General features: G+C 43.3%; 1 long non-coding RNA gene across 1 annotated transcript in view; it reads left to right on the forward strand.

Annotated features, from left to right (window-relative positions):
* Positions 1 to 12798, forward strand: part of LOC131512228 (uncharacterized) — a 195488-nt gene that overhangs the window by 102378 nt on the left and 80312 nt on the right. Inside the window, exon 8 of the long non-coding RNA XR_009262038.1 lies at positions 11468 to 11595. This is a non-coding gene — a long non-coding RNA (uncharacterized LOC131512228). The remainder of the gene's footprint in view (positions 1 to 11467; positions 11596 to 12798) is intronic.

The following is a 12798-nucleotide window of genomic DNA, read 5'->3' on the forward strand; positions in this document are numbered from 1 at the left end:
TTTTTCTCCTTTTAGGGAAGTACTAAAATCCCAATTGATGAAGTACACAGCCCAGGCATTACCAAACATTGTTATTATCTGAGGTGGAAAGAAAGCCTGGGGCCTCTGAACACATCAATACTGAGGAGGTGGGGAAAAGTTAGAAAGAGATTACATGGAGCCAAAGATTGTTTACTTTCAAACAATGGAACTCAAAACCATCCCAGCTGTAGGAATAGGCAGGGCTGTTTTCCATTTTTAAATCTGGTCTTCGAGTTCCCAGCCATTGCAAAAATCGCCTCTGTCCCTAGCTTGCTGGGGTAATGGGAATTCCCACTCCTTTAGTTTAAGGCTGTGTGTCTCCAGAATGCAAATTGTATTTTCTAGGAGTAATAGCACATTAATCCAATAATACTCACTAACTCTTTTAGATTAGATTATATTAGATTAGCTAGGTGTTACCTTGGAAAATACAGTGCTTTGCCCTGAGGGAATAGGACACAGAAGAAGGTGATTTGGAGGAAAGATCTGGAGTCTGGGGCACAGTGGGGACTTTGGGCAGCCAAGGGCACTGGGGGGCAGGAGAGAACTGCTAGTTACCAAGTTAGCCAGCTGCTCATTCCCCCTGGGGAGAGTTCCAGACAGGCCTTCCGGTTCCCTGCAACCTTGAGGTCCTATACAGCTTCTTGCAAGGTTGTGTTCTGAAAAACGCTTCTCATTTGTGGTGAAATTCTGGGGGATGGTTTCTGTTGCAGGCTTCTTGCATCCCTGGTGGCCTCAGCCTTTATAGGCCTTTCTCCCTGTTTCTCATGTGGGGAACCACTCATAGTGAAAAGAAGAAAAAAACACTACTGCCGTTGTGAATTAAGCTGAGCCAAACGGTGGCTGCTTTGGGGCATTTAGGTAGAGATAGCTGGGTGGGTTTCCCCCCTTCTCCACTTCAGTGACGCCTAAGTCACCTGAAGCAAATGTTAACTAAGCCTTATCCTACTCCTGAGATACAGCAAGATAAAACTCACTGAGGAGCAAACTCTGACTCTGTTTGATTTAAATAGTTTGTGCTGACCTGGAATCTTCAATTCCGCTGTGTGTTGTTAGTGACATTTTCCTGGCTAACCTATGCGATGCAGTTGGAGCCCAGGGTTTGCTTCCCACTTTGACAGCTCCAGACAGGCCCACCTAACTCCGTGGCAGAAGCACCACGCATCACACATGCAACTGCAAAGTGGGGAGGTCAAAAGTTTCATTCTGTAGCCCTTTTCAGGTTCTTGGGCTTTCCTGCAGGCTGCTTATAACTGTTGGGGTCCTCCTTTTGTCCCCAGCTGGTGGCAGTCAGGCGGCCTTCCTTGTCAGATCTAAAGTAAACTGATGTCCACTTGCAATGCCCTGTGATGGAATGGTGCCGCCAGATGGGGTGATGGGGCTGATGGGCAGGGCCAGGGCCAAATGCAGGACTGGCTGGTCTGGCCCTGTCTTCACTCGGCAAATGGGGAGGGCCGGGAGGAGAGGTCATCTCTGTGGCCAGTGTCTTCGGCCCACGTTGGGTTTGTGCTTGGAAGCTGAGCTAGTGCTGTGGCCCGTGGAGGGGCCTGGGGGTGGGGGGAGGGGGAAAAGGATGTGTGGTGTCGTGACTGTTCAGGAGGCTAAGCAGCTTGTGGTGGCTCTGGCAGGTTGTATAAGAAAACAGTATTGTAAACTATGGACATTCAAAAATAATAACAGAATAAGAGGATTAGAGAGATTGGAGACATTTTGAATGAGTCATTTAGTGGCTCCTGGCACTAGTGAATTTATATCCAAGAGTCCTGTGGGCACTTCCTAGAAATAATTTCCCCCAACCCAGGTCTGTATAAAGACCTCTGGGAGGAGCTAACTGATGAGGGGGGGTTAGAGTTGGGCGTTAGATCAGGGGCCTACAAGGTTCTTGCTAACTGTAAGATTCTCTGAATTATTCCAGACCTGTAAAGTGAAAATTTCCAAGCACCTTTGTAGTTAATTGTACAAATGACACTGCTCACAATGGCCACAATGGCTCCTTGGGAATGGCTCTTTTTGCTGCCTGGAGTCACTGCAGACATGAATATGGGCTCTCTTGGGCAAATCAATTTAGAGAAGCTGTAGGCAGTTTGGTTGAAGTCTTCATGCACTGTTACTGGTATAACCCTTATGTGCTAATAAGGGTCAGGGAGAATGTTATTGCCCTTGATTAATTCTCCCTCCAGGAGGAATCTTCTTTGTTTAAAGCAGAATGGTTCTGGGGCGCCTGGGTGGCTCAGTCGGTTAAGCGTCCGACTTCGGCTCAGGTCATGATCTCACAGTCCGTGAGCTCGAGCCCCGCGTCGGGCTCTGTGCTGACAGCTCAGAGCCTGGAGCCTGTTTCAGATTCTGTGCCTCCCTCTCTCTCTGACCCTCCCCCATTCATGCTCTGTCTCTCTCTGTCTCAAAAATAAATAAACGTTAAAAAAAAAAAAATTAAAAAAAAAAAAAAAGCAGAATGGTTCATAGTTTGTCAGAAGAAACATGTTATATAAGTCTTGTGGAAGTGAAAGGTCACGGAAGTGACCTTTCTAGAATCAAAAGTCTTGCTTATGACATAGGTTGAATTCATGAGGATTGGAGAACAATCTTTTGAATTTTTTTTTGAACGTTTATTTATTATTGAGAGACAGAGAGACACAGAGTGTGAGCAGGGGAGGGGGCAGAGAGAGAGTGAGACACAGAATCCGACTCAGGCTCCAGGCTCCGAGCTGTCAGCACAGAGCCCGACGCGGGGCTCGAACTCACAAACTGAGATCATGACCCGAGCCGAAGTCGGTTGCCTAACCAACTGAGCCACCCAGGTGCCCCATCGAATTTTAAATAAGATTTTTTTTTATTAAATGCAAAGAAGGAGACCATTCCAAATCCAAATGCTACCCTTGTCTGTTGTGTTTACATCCCCAGAGACCATTCTGTCTATCTCAACATCAAAACTTCTTTCAAATGCTTAAGAATAGTGCTCAGAATTTTATAAGCATTTAATTCTCACAGAATCACTCCATTTTACAGATGAAACTCAGAGAAGCATCTTGTCCAATGTACTACACCACTACCTCAAGTCCTGATTTTGTTCCTTTGGCTCTGACCATTCTACTTTCTTCCATCATCTTGGGCTTTCTCACCAGCAGCAGGTTTCTTGCCAGCCTTCGTGATCCTCCCAGACTTGTGTGTTTTCAGATACTCTCCTTCCTCTTGCTCTGGCAGATGAAAAGCAACTTCTCTCCCACTTCTTTGGGACTTTCCCTCTCTGGGACTTAGTTTCCTCACCTGTAAAAGGGGGATAAGTGCCAGGAATCATCTCGCTTGTTACTCTGCCTCTCCCAACTCAGTCAGACGTGGCTCCTCAGCAGGTAGTGTGAGCCCAGCCTCTGCTACACCTCCAGGGCAGGCAGTACACAAAGAATCCAGGGCTCTGGAGGCCCTTGTTCCTTATTCTTAAACTCTTTTCTTGATACTCTTATGGTTGCTGCCCTAAATTGATTGCTAGTCATTCCTGTTGAGAGCCCCCAGCCCTCTGTTGCTTTGTCCTTCTCCTAGACCCTGAATCTCATCTTCTCCAGTTAGCAGATATGATGCCTTGGGCAGATAACATCACTCTTCTGAGCCTCAGTTTTCTCATCTGTAAAGAATGGGTTCATAATATCTATGTTGCATAGATCAGTTGTGAAGATGAAACCTGTTAATATCTTACAGGAAAACACCTGGCAAATAGCAGACCTGGTTGGTTCCTTTTAGTTAGCGTCTTTCTTGATTTTGGTCTTAGAAATAGTCATCTTTTAAATCTAGTCTACCCATTAAGACACCTGAGCCTGTTCACATTTCTCCATCCACGTGCAACTGTGTGTCCTGTTCCCAGACACCCAATGCTTTTGATGCTACTGGTTTTGGGGTTTAGCCCCTCTTCCTGGTATCCCCTTTCTTGCTTCCCTATGTCTTCTAGGCTTACTCCATGCCATTTGTCTATGCCTTTGTTGCTGCCATAGCCAGGTGCTAACTATAATAATACCTGCTTTGCATACCTCAGGGATTATTGTGAGGATCAAAGGGGATGATTTATGCCATAAAAGTGCTTTGAAAGGTGAGATGGGCCACATTCATGTGGGTTACATTATGAGGACTATTATCACCCGGAACTATCTTCAGATGACTAAAAATATCCACCCAGCCTGGACCTTCTCAGCATATTCTTATCTCTCTTGGACTTCCCCACACTGGCTGAGAAGTCTGACAGTTAAGCAAGTGAAGAACTTGCTGCTAGACAGCAGTGTTGAGGGTGGAGAATGCCTGGGTAATGAATTACCTTCTTTAGCATCCCAATGGGAAATCTGGTACCCTGGAAAGTGTTAATTTACCTCACTTGAGTGAATGCTTTAGACCCAGCAAGCATTTCATTTGCCCAGGCAGCCTATTGTGATGATGACATTAAATAATCATTATCATTACGTGGAGATCCTGTCACCTTGAGGATTTAGAAAGTGTTTCTCAAGTCACATACACATAAGCAACCAAGATGAGCAGAATGTTCATCTAGAAGAAAGTATCTGTGAAGACAACATTTGTTTGTAATTGTTAAGCATTTGGCAAAGGCAGGAAATGAAAGAATGAAATGAACCACAGCTTTGGATTCCTTCCAGTGTTTTTTCCAATCCCAAATTGTGAAGACGGGGAGGGAAGCCTTCCTGTCCTGGACCATGAGCTCTAGGGAGGAGAGTAGGAGCCTTCAACTCCCTTATGCCCTCTGTCCAGGAAGTCATTTCAAAGGGAGCTGCCTCTGGGGAAAGCAAGAGCCCATTGACCAATATTTATTTATAGTCTTATACCCTGTAAAGTTGTCTTCTTTTTAAAAATTAAGAGCAAAAAATATTTTGGTTCTTGTTTGTTTGGATCGCCTCCAGGCGGTCATATCTGTTTTCTTTATTTCTGTGCTGGTTGCTCAACATCTTTGGTCTTAATGGAACTGGTTTCATTCCTAGACCCTCCCTTATTATTAATATTCTTATTATTGGTTAGTTCTTCTATGTTTGTAGTATCCTTGACAATTTTTTTTATTAGCTGTTCTTTACAACAACGCGGTGAGGTGGATCGGCCTTACTGAATATTTGTCCAACAAATTGTCCAACGTTTTCTTTTGTTGGCTTTTGTTAGGATTTATTACCACCATTTTTTTTTTCTCTTTCTGATAGTTGTCCTTCTGCAAGAAACTTACTTCTCATTCCTGTGGAGCTACATGAGCCAGGGGCTTTGTGTCATCTGCTTTCAATTCGTGTTTGGTTTCTTCCTCCCTGCCTGCCTTTCTCACCCTCCTCAAAATTCTCGTTGCCTCTTCTGTTCATGCACATGGTGCTCAACTAATCAAAAGCAGGCTTGAGTAGAGGGCTTCTTTTTTTTTGCTTTCTTGACATTCAGGTACATTTCTAAGGGGCCACTGGCTGTGAGTTCTTCAGCACATGCTCTGTTGGCAAATAATCAGTCACGGCTAATATTTTTGTGGTGGTTGTTGCTATGGTTGCGTGTATATTAGTTCTGTGGTGAACCACTGGACTGTTGGGCTATGAAGAGAGATGTCTCAGGGCTGGCTGGGTATCAGTGGCATAAGAGGAAAGGGCATCGGTTCTGATTAACCAAGAAATGCCCAACTCTTCCCAAATCCACCACCATCACCGTCTCTACCACCTCCAGCTCTTCTGCCGGAATAGCTTCCACCCCTTGTTGTGCACTACCGTCAAAAATATTTTATTATGTTCCTATCTATGCACATATACCTAGATATCTCTGCTGTCTAGGAATTTATAAGTAAGCCAAGCTCCTCTAAATACCATTTTTAATGTTGAATACTTAATGTCTGTTATCTTGCTTCTATTTTTATATTGATAAAATATAAATATTTTGTAATATATTTCTCTATTGCCCTTATATCGTACTGTAGTTATTGTTGACTTGTCTTTCTTACCCAGTAGACTCTGGATTTCTTGAGGGCAGAGACCCTGTCTTATTTTTCATCTACCACGTGTTGTGCTAGGCACCAGGGAAATCTATTAAGGGGTTAATAAGTGTTTGTTCAGTGAATGTTAAAGTGCTGTGATTAAATGAGAAAATGCTTTTGTTAACTATATCATGTTTTATAAGCCAGTAAAGGCTCTTCAAATACAACTTCTTTTTATTATACTTGTATTATTTTGTCTATATAGCAAAAAATAGATTTGAATCCTGTGAAGCTGGACAAGAAATACTTGTCCACATTATGGAACAAGAGTGATGGCAATTTGACTGAATTTTCAAAAGATTAAAAAGACCAGCCCTGTAATTTTGATGGGTTTCTGATGTTGAGTCTGCTTGGTTACCTCTGGTGATTGAGAGAGCCCAGAAATGAGTGGGAGAATAAGTTACATATGTCTTTAATCTTTTTTTTTTTTAATGTTTATTTATTTTTGACAGAGAGAGAGAGACAGAGCATAAGCAGGGGAGGGGCAGAGAGAGAGGGAGACACAGACTCTGAAGCAGGCTCTAGGCTCTGAGCTGTCAGCACAGAGCCCGACGCAGGGTCCAAACTCATGGACTGTGAGATCACGACCTGAGCTAACTAAAATCAGATGCTCAACCAACTGACCACCCAGGCGCCCCTCATCTTTTTTTTTTTTTTAATGTTTATTTATTTTGAGGGAGAGAGAGACAGAGAGTGAGCATGGGAGGGGCAGAGAGAGAGGGAGACACAGAATCCGAAGCAGGCTCCAGGCTCTGAGCTGTCAGCACGCAGCCCGATGTGGAGCTCGAACCTATGAACCGTGAGATCACGACCTGAGCTGAAGTTGGACGCTCAACTGACTGAACCATCCAGGCACCCCAACCTTCAAATGTCTTTAAAAGTCATTTAGAAAATTCTCTGCTGCATAGGTAGGTATTTTAGAAAATATCCTAAGTGAGGTTGCACTTACGTGGGTTCTGGGTGTGCGTGGTTCTGGAAAGCTATGTGTTATCCTGTGTTGTATCAGATTTAAGCCAATGGAATAGGTGTTACCAAAGGAATTCGATGTAGTTAGCAGTTGGCTCAATGCTCCAGAACTCTTCCCCTGTGGAACTTACCTTAGAGGCTGTGAAGAAGGGGGAAGAATAGATCTTCCATCCACTGTCTTGTGGCATACTGTTTCAAGAAAAATGGACCAGTTATTTCTGCAGACCATATGTGACAATTAGTGATGAAAAAATAAATTCTACTTGTGAGTCTGGCACATTTCAGATACCTAATAAATACTGACTGAGTGAATAAAGGAATGAATACAGCCTCCTTATCCCAGATGTCCAAAGTGCTTAACACAGGCATGTGCAAAAGGCCCAAGAATGACTTTACTGCCTTTTACCCAAGGGTACCTTGGGATCAGTCAGCAACAGGGGAAGAACTCTGAGTTTGGGCCAAGTTACTTACAAGAAGAAGCTTTTGATAAAAGCCCAGTATTCTTATCAATATTCCTTCAACTCTTTCTGCAGCCCTGGCAAACTCTTTTTGAAAAGCAAATGCACTATAGGCAGAAGCTGAGTCAGAAAGCCAAAATGCAAGTCTCATCCACAGTTGGGGAGCAAGACATCTCAAATAAACCTTTTGGTACATTTGTGAGGATGAATTTACAACAGACCGACAGCACTTTTGAATCTATGTATAGAAATATTCGATCGGTTGCTGGAGGTAGAAATTTAGTCTATTAGAATGTGGTGTGTTAAATGAAGTTGCCAGGAAGCTGCACTACAGGATTCTGCTTTTTTATGAGTTATCCTCATTACTGGTCAGTGGTCGAAACAGAACATGTTGACTTTGAGATCTGGTAATTGTCTTAAATACAGTGGCTTCAAGGCCACAGAACTGCTTTCCATCCTTAGTGCCTACTTTTCTTTCCTTCATTTTCGCTATCGATTCTGGTTTCCTTTCTTTATGTGCCAATCTCTGTTTGGCGGGAACTGACCACGTGAAGAATTTTTTTTTTTTCCCGTCTACTTAATTCTTTGGGTGCTGAAGACTTAGTAGGGAAATGAATGGGAGAAAGAGTCAAGCAGAGAAATTTGTGCATGAAACTTTTTTTTTTTTTTCCCTCTGAGGATTTGTTGTAAGCAGATACAATGTGTCTTTCTTACTCAAAGTACCTCCAAGGGCTTTCACAGATCAATTAGTCACTGGCAGGGCAGTGAGAGTAGAGGCAGAATGAACCATGTGGTGACAGCCGGAGACCTGGCTGCTCTCTCTCTCTCAGACATGCTGTCCTTGATCATTAGATAACCACAGTGACACTTCACCCCTGCTACTGTTTCCGTTACAATCAGAACTTCAGAGCAAGGGTAGGGCTCTCTGGGTGTCACTCCATTGCATTAATAAACAAACACCCACAAGGAGAGGTCGGGGAAAGGGGAAACTGGCCATATTTCTGAGACCCAAAGCCAAGAAAAGGAAACAAAAGAAAATCAATCTTTTATTGCTCACTTTGACTCTGGAACACTTATGTGTTCTCTGCAATGTTTGGTCATTGACTAATGCTGAACCCGAGCATTTCTCTCTGTTCATGAGATGAGACCAACTAAACTCCACAAGAGTCTTAATTATAAGATGAGGCTCTTGATACAGCCCTTCTCAGCTTACAAAATAGGTGTGACAGGCCTCCTGCCAGTTACTCAGCAGGCAGAGCCTACAGCATATGCCTTCAGGGCTTGTGAGGTACAGAGTGAGAGTGGAATCTGAGAAACATCTCAAAATGTGTCCAACTGAGCTATCAGAAAAATTCTCCAGTCAAGTACTCTGCAGGAACAAATGGAGTTTCTGAAATGCACATATTTTGGTAGCATGCTTTGAACTTTGAGTTCCCAGCTTGTTGATTTTAGGGCCAGGGGAGGGGATGGAGGTCAGAATGGGAGAGCCGGGTGACCATTGCAATCAGTTCAAGCCAGTAAGGGCGAACCCCGTCTTTTATAAGATTCAGAGTCTTTCAGACTATCCAGCAAGTGGAGGGTTTGGAAAGAAAAGTGCTTCTTACATAATAGCTGAGAGCTCTTATCTCATTCTTGGGAACAAGCTGAGGGGTAGGTGGCAACTATTTTGGTCTTTCATTGCACAGTTGGCAGAGCTGAGGTACAGGGAAAGGAGTTGGTCTGTCAGCCCACTTAGCCAGATGTGCATGTGAAGAGAGTTCCTTTAACGCCCTTCCCTCTGCAGTTCCCACAGTACCTCCCCATCCTCTGTCAATGCCAGTCACAACCTCTGCTCAGAGGCCTTTGGCAGCTTCCAGAGAGTGGGAATTGACAGCATCGCTGAGGTCGCTGGACAGACTTAGAGTCTGCAGACCTGAACTTGAATTCTGGTTTTTCTTCTTGCTGGATCTGTGGTCTCGGGCAACTTTCTCAATCTCTCTGCAGTCTTAGTTTGCTTCTCTTATTTATTTATTTATTTATTTATTTATTTATTTATTTAGAGACAGAGACAGCACCAGCGGGGGGAGGGGCAGAGAGAGAGGGAGAGAGAAACCCAGGCAGGCTCCGTACTGTCAGCTTAGAGCCCGGTGTGGGGCTCGAACTCAGGAAACATGAGATCATGAGTTGAGCTGAAACCAAGAGTTGGATGCTCAATCAACTGAGCCGCCCAGGTGCCCCAGTTTGCTTCTTTTTTAAATGAGGCTGACAGGGGCACCTGGGTGGTTCAGTCGGCTGAGCATCTGGCTCTTGATTTCAGCTCAGGTCCTGATCTCACGGTTCGTGGGATCGAGTCCTGAGTTGAGCTCTGCGCTGAAAGCATAGAGTCCGCTTGGGATTCATTCTCTTTCTCTCTCTCTCTCTCTCTGCCCCTCCCCTATTCACATGCATGCTTCTCTCTCTCTCAATATAAATAAGCAAACATTTAAAAGAAAGAAAACAAGGATGACAGTAGCAATAGCAGTGGTCGTGAGAATTAAAAGTTGAAAGCATTTAATCCACTGCCTTGCATAGCTCAGTAAATGTTAATTGGATCTGAATTTAAGGAAGAAATAAAACGAACCCAGATTTCCTTCTCTGACTTCTTTTGATGCCAGGGACGAGTAGGCTCCACCTTCCTGGATGCTCAGGGATTTGCCCACAACTGTGATACTCAGAATGTGGTTTCTGGACCACCAACATCAGAGGTACCTGGGAACCTATGAAACATGCAAGTTCTCAGGCTCCATCCTAGACTGAATCAGAAACAGGGGGACAGTAGCAGTCTGTGGTTTAACATCTTCCAGGTGGTTCTATGCACACTCAAGTTTGAGAACCTCTGCCCTATATTAATTTCACTACAACAGGAACAAAATATGTATGATGACAGTTGGCATAATCATTGTTGCAATGTGACTGACAGCTTGAGCTCAGGCATATACTGGTGATGCTTCTATATGTGTCTTGTCTTTGTGCATTTGTTGAGAGAGGAGAAGAGGGAATTTGCTAAAGTTGACTCTCCCTCGAACTTTTAACTTTCTGCTTTTTTCTTTTCTGGTACAGGGTGTGGAATTGGCAAAAGAAAATAGTGGGTCTGTATCAGCATGAAGCTGATAGAAGAAATCGTCAAATCCAATCCTTAAGCCCCACAGTCCTTGTAATGTTGGAGTTTGCAGAGACGGAACACTCTGAATTAAAACACTAAGGGTGGCATTGTGCTCTGACATACAAACTCTAAAAGAAGATGCTAAAATTTATTACATATTCAGAAGGATGCTTAAAGTGTTGACAAATTTGAAATGATTTTGAAAATACTCATGGGGCACCTTGGTGGCTCAGTGGGTTGAGCATCTGACTCTTGGTTTCAGCTCAGGTCGTGCTTTCACAGTTCAGGGGATTGAGCCCTGCAACAGGCTCCACACTGACAGCACAAAGCTTGCTTGAGATTCTCTCCACCCCCCCCCCATCCCTCCCTCACTTGTGTGTGTGCATGGGCATGCTGTCTCTCTCTCTGTCAAAATAAATAAATAAACCTAAAAAAATAAATATATATATGTGGCCCTCGAACAACACGGGGGTTAAGGGTCCCTACCCCTGGCACAGTAAAAAAATCTTTTGATTCCTTAAAAATTTTACTACCAGTAGCCCATAGTTGACCAGAAGTGTTACTGATAACAGAAGCAGTTGATTAACACATATTGGTATGTTATGTGTGTTATATACTGTTTTATAATAAAGTAAGCTAGAGGAAAGAAAATGTTATTAAGAACATCATAAAGAACAGAAAACACTCTTAATAATAAACTGCACTGTATTTATCAATAAAAATCTGCATGTAAATGGACCTGCATAGTTCATACCCATATAGTTCAAGGGTTATCAGCCCTTTGAAAGTTGAATATGTGCTGTAAAGCTTGGATATTTTAGAGTTGTGGAGAACATCAACGTTTCTCTTCATCTCTCCATCGGGGGCTAGGAGGTGTGTCATTTCACTGACTTTTTATTTATTCTGTGTCATTCTTCATAGTGTTTTCCAGAGAACTTCTTAGCAAGAATGGCTGCTGTGTCCTTCTCTGTCGGTGCCATACCCCTGCTCCTGCTCCATCACCATCGTTCCTTTCTGGAAAAGTTTAGAAGCTCCTCCCCTCTTTTTAGGTGGGGAAACATGGGTTGAGTTGCCTTAGCAGCACCTCACACTGTAATTCAACACTCTCATTTTATAGATGACAAAATGGAGGTCCAGAGATGGAGTTTCCTGGCTCCTAGCTCGGTGCTCTTTAAGCTACACCCTAATGGAAGCATCTCCACACAGTCTGTGAGCTTAGTAATCATGGGGTGTGGCGTAGAAAAGAAGAGTTGTGGAGTTAGAAGCACTTTTCTCTCACTAGTTTTTCAGATTCCATACCTGTTAAAAAGGTCAATCCGTATGTGGGTCAGTGATTTTCCACTTTTGTTTAAATAAATGAGGAATGTGAGATTTGATTGGCCCGTTTTTAATTGTGGGCACTAGGGAATGGGTGGATGTCAAAACCAAACAAGTCCTAAATTGTCCTAATTTATCTTTTTGACGGAAAAGCTCATCATTGGCAAGCCATTAGCTTTTAATTGCTGCCAAAGTCATGCTGTTCACATAAATGGGGAAGAGCGGGTGGGATCCGATCCTCCACATCATATTAGTGGTTTTTGCTCATAACATTTGAATTTCCAGGCCCAGTCATTATTTTATCCCTATAAAGTAGCTTTAAAATAGGAATGGAGTTCTCCCGGTTTCCTTTGCCACGAGAAGTATCAGGTGATATCAGGTATTTGCTTAGTATTCCTTAAATTTTGCTTGGCGTTCTTTGTGCTGACATTCTGAAGTGCCGAGGCAATAAGTCAAATGATTTCTTAGATGTTCAGGGAACAGTGAATACAGCCAGTGTGTAATTTTTCAGCATAACGGGAGAAAACCTTGGCCTGGATTACTCCAAACCAGACAGATCAGAATAAACAAAGGGGTGTGTGTGTGTGTGTGTGTGTGTGTGTGTGAGTGTGTGTGTGTGTGTGTGAATGTGTGTTTCAGCTTTATTTTCTTTCTAACCCCCAAAATGTGACTCTGGGGTAAGGGCACACTTGAATATTCATTGTACATTAATGATAATGATAGTAATGAACACTTATTTATTGACCACTTATTATATATCAGGTACTTGTGCCTATAATATCTCACTCACGTCTCACAGCTCTCCATGGAAGATATTTTATCCCCAGTTTAAAGGCTCAGTGAGGTTAAGTAATTTGTCACAGGTCACGTGGGAAGTAATGGGAGAAACAGGATTTGAACCCAGACTGTCTAGCTCAATATATCTTCGAGTGCTT

This window comes from Neofelis nebulosa, chromosome 1 (genome assembly GCF_028018385.1).
Source record: "Neofelis nebulosa isolate mNeoNeb1 chromosome 1, mNeoNeb1.pri, whole genome shotgun sequence".
Taxonomy (NCBI): Eukaryota; Metazoa; Chordata; class Mammalia; order Carnivora; family Felidae; genus Neofelis; species Neofelis nebulosa.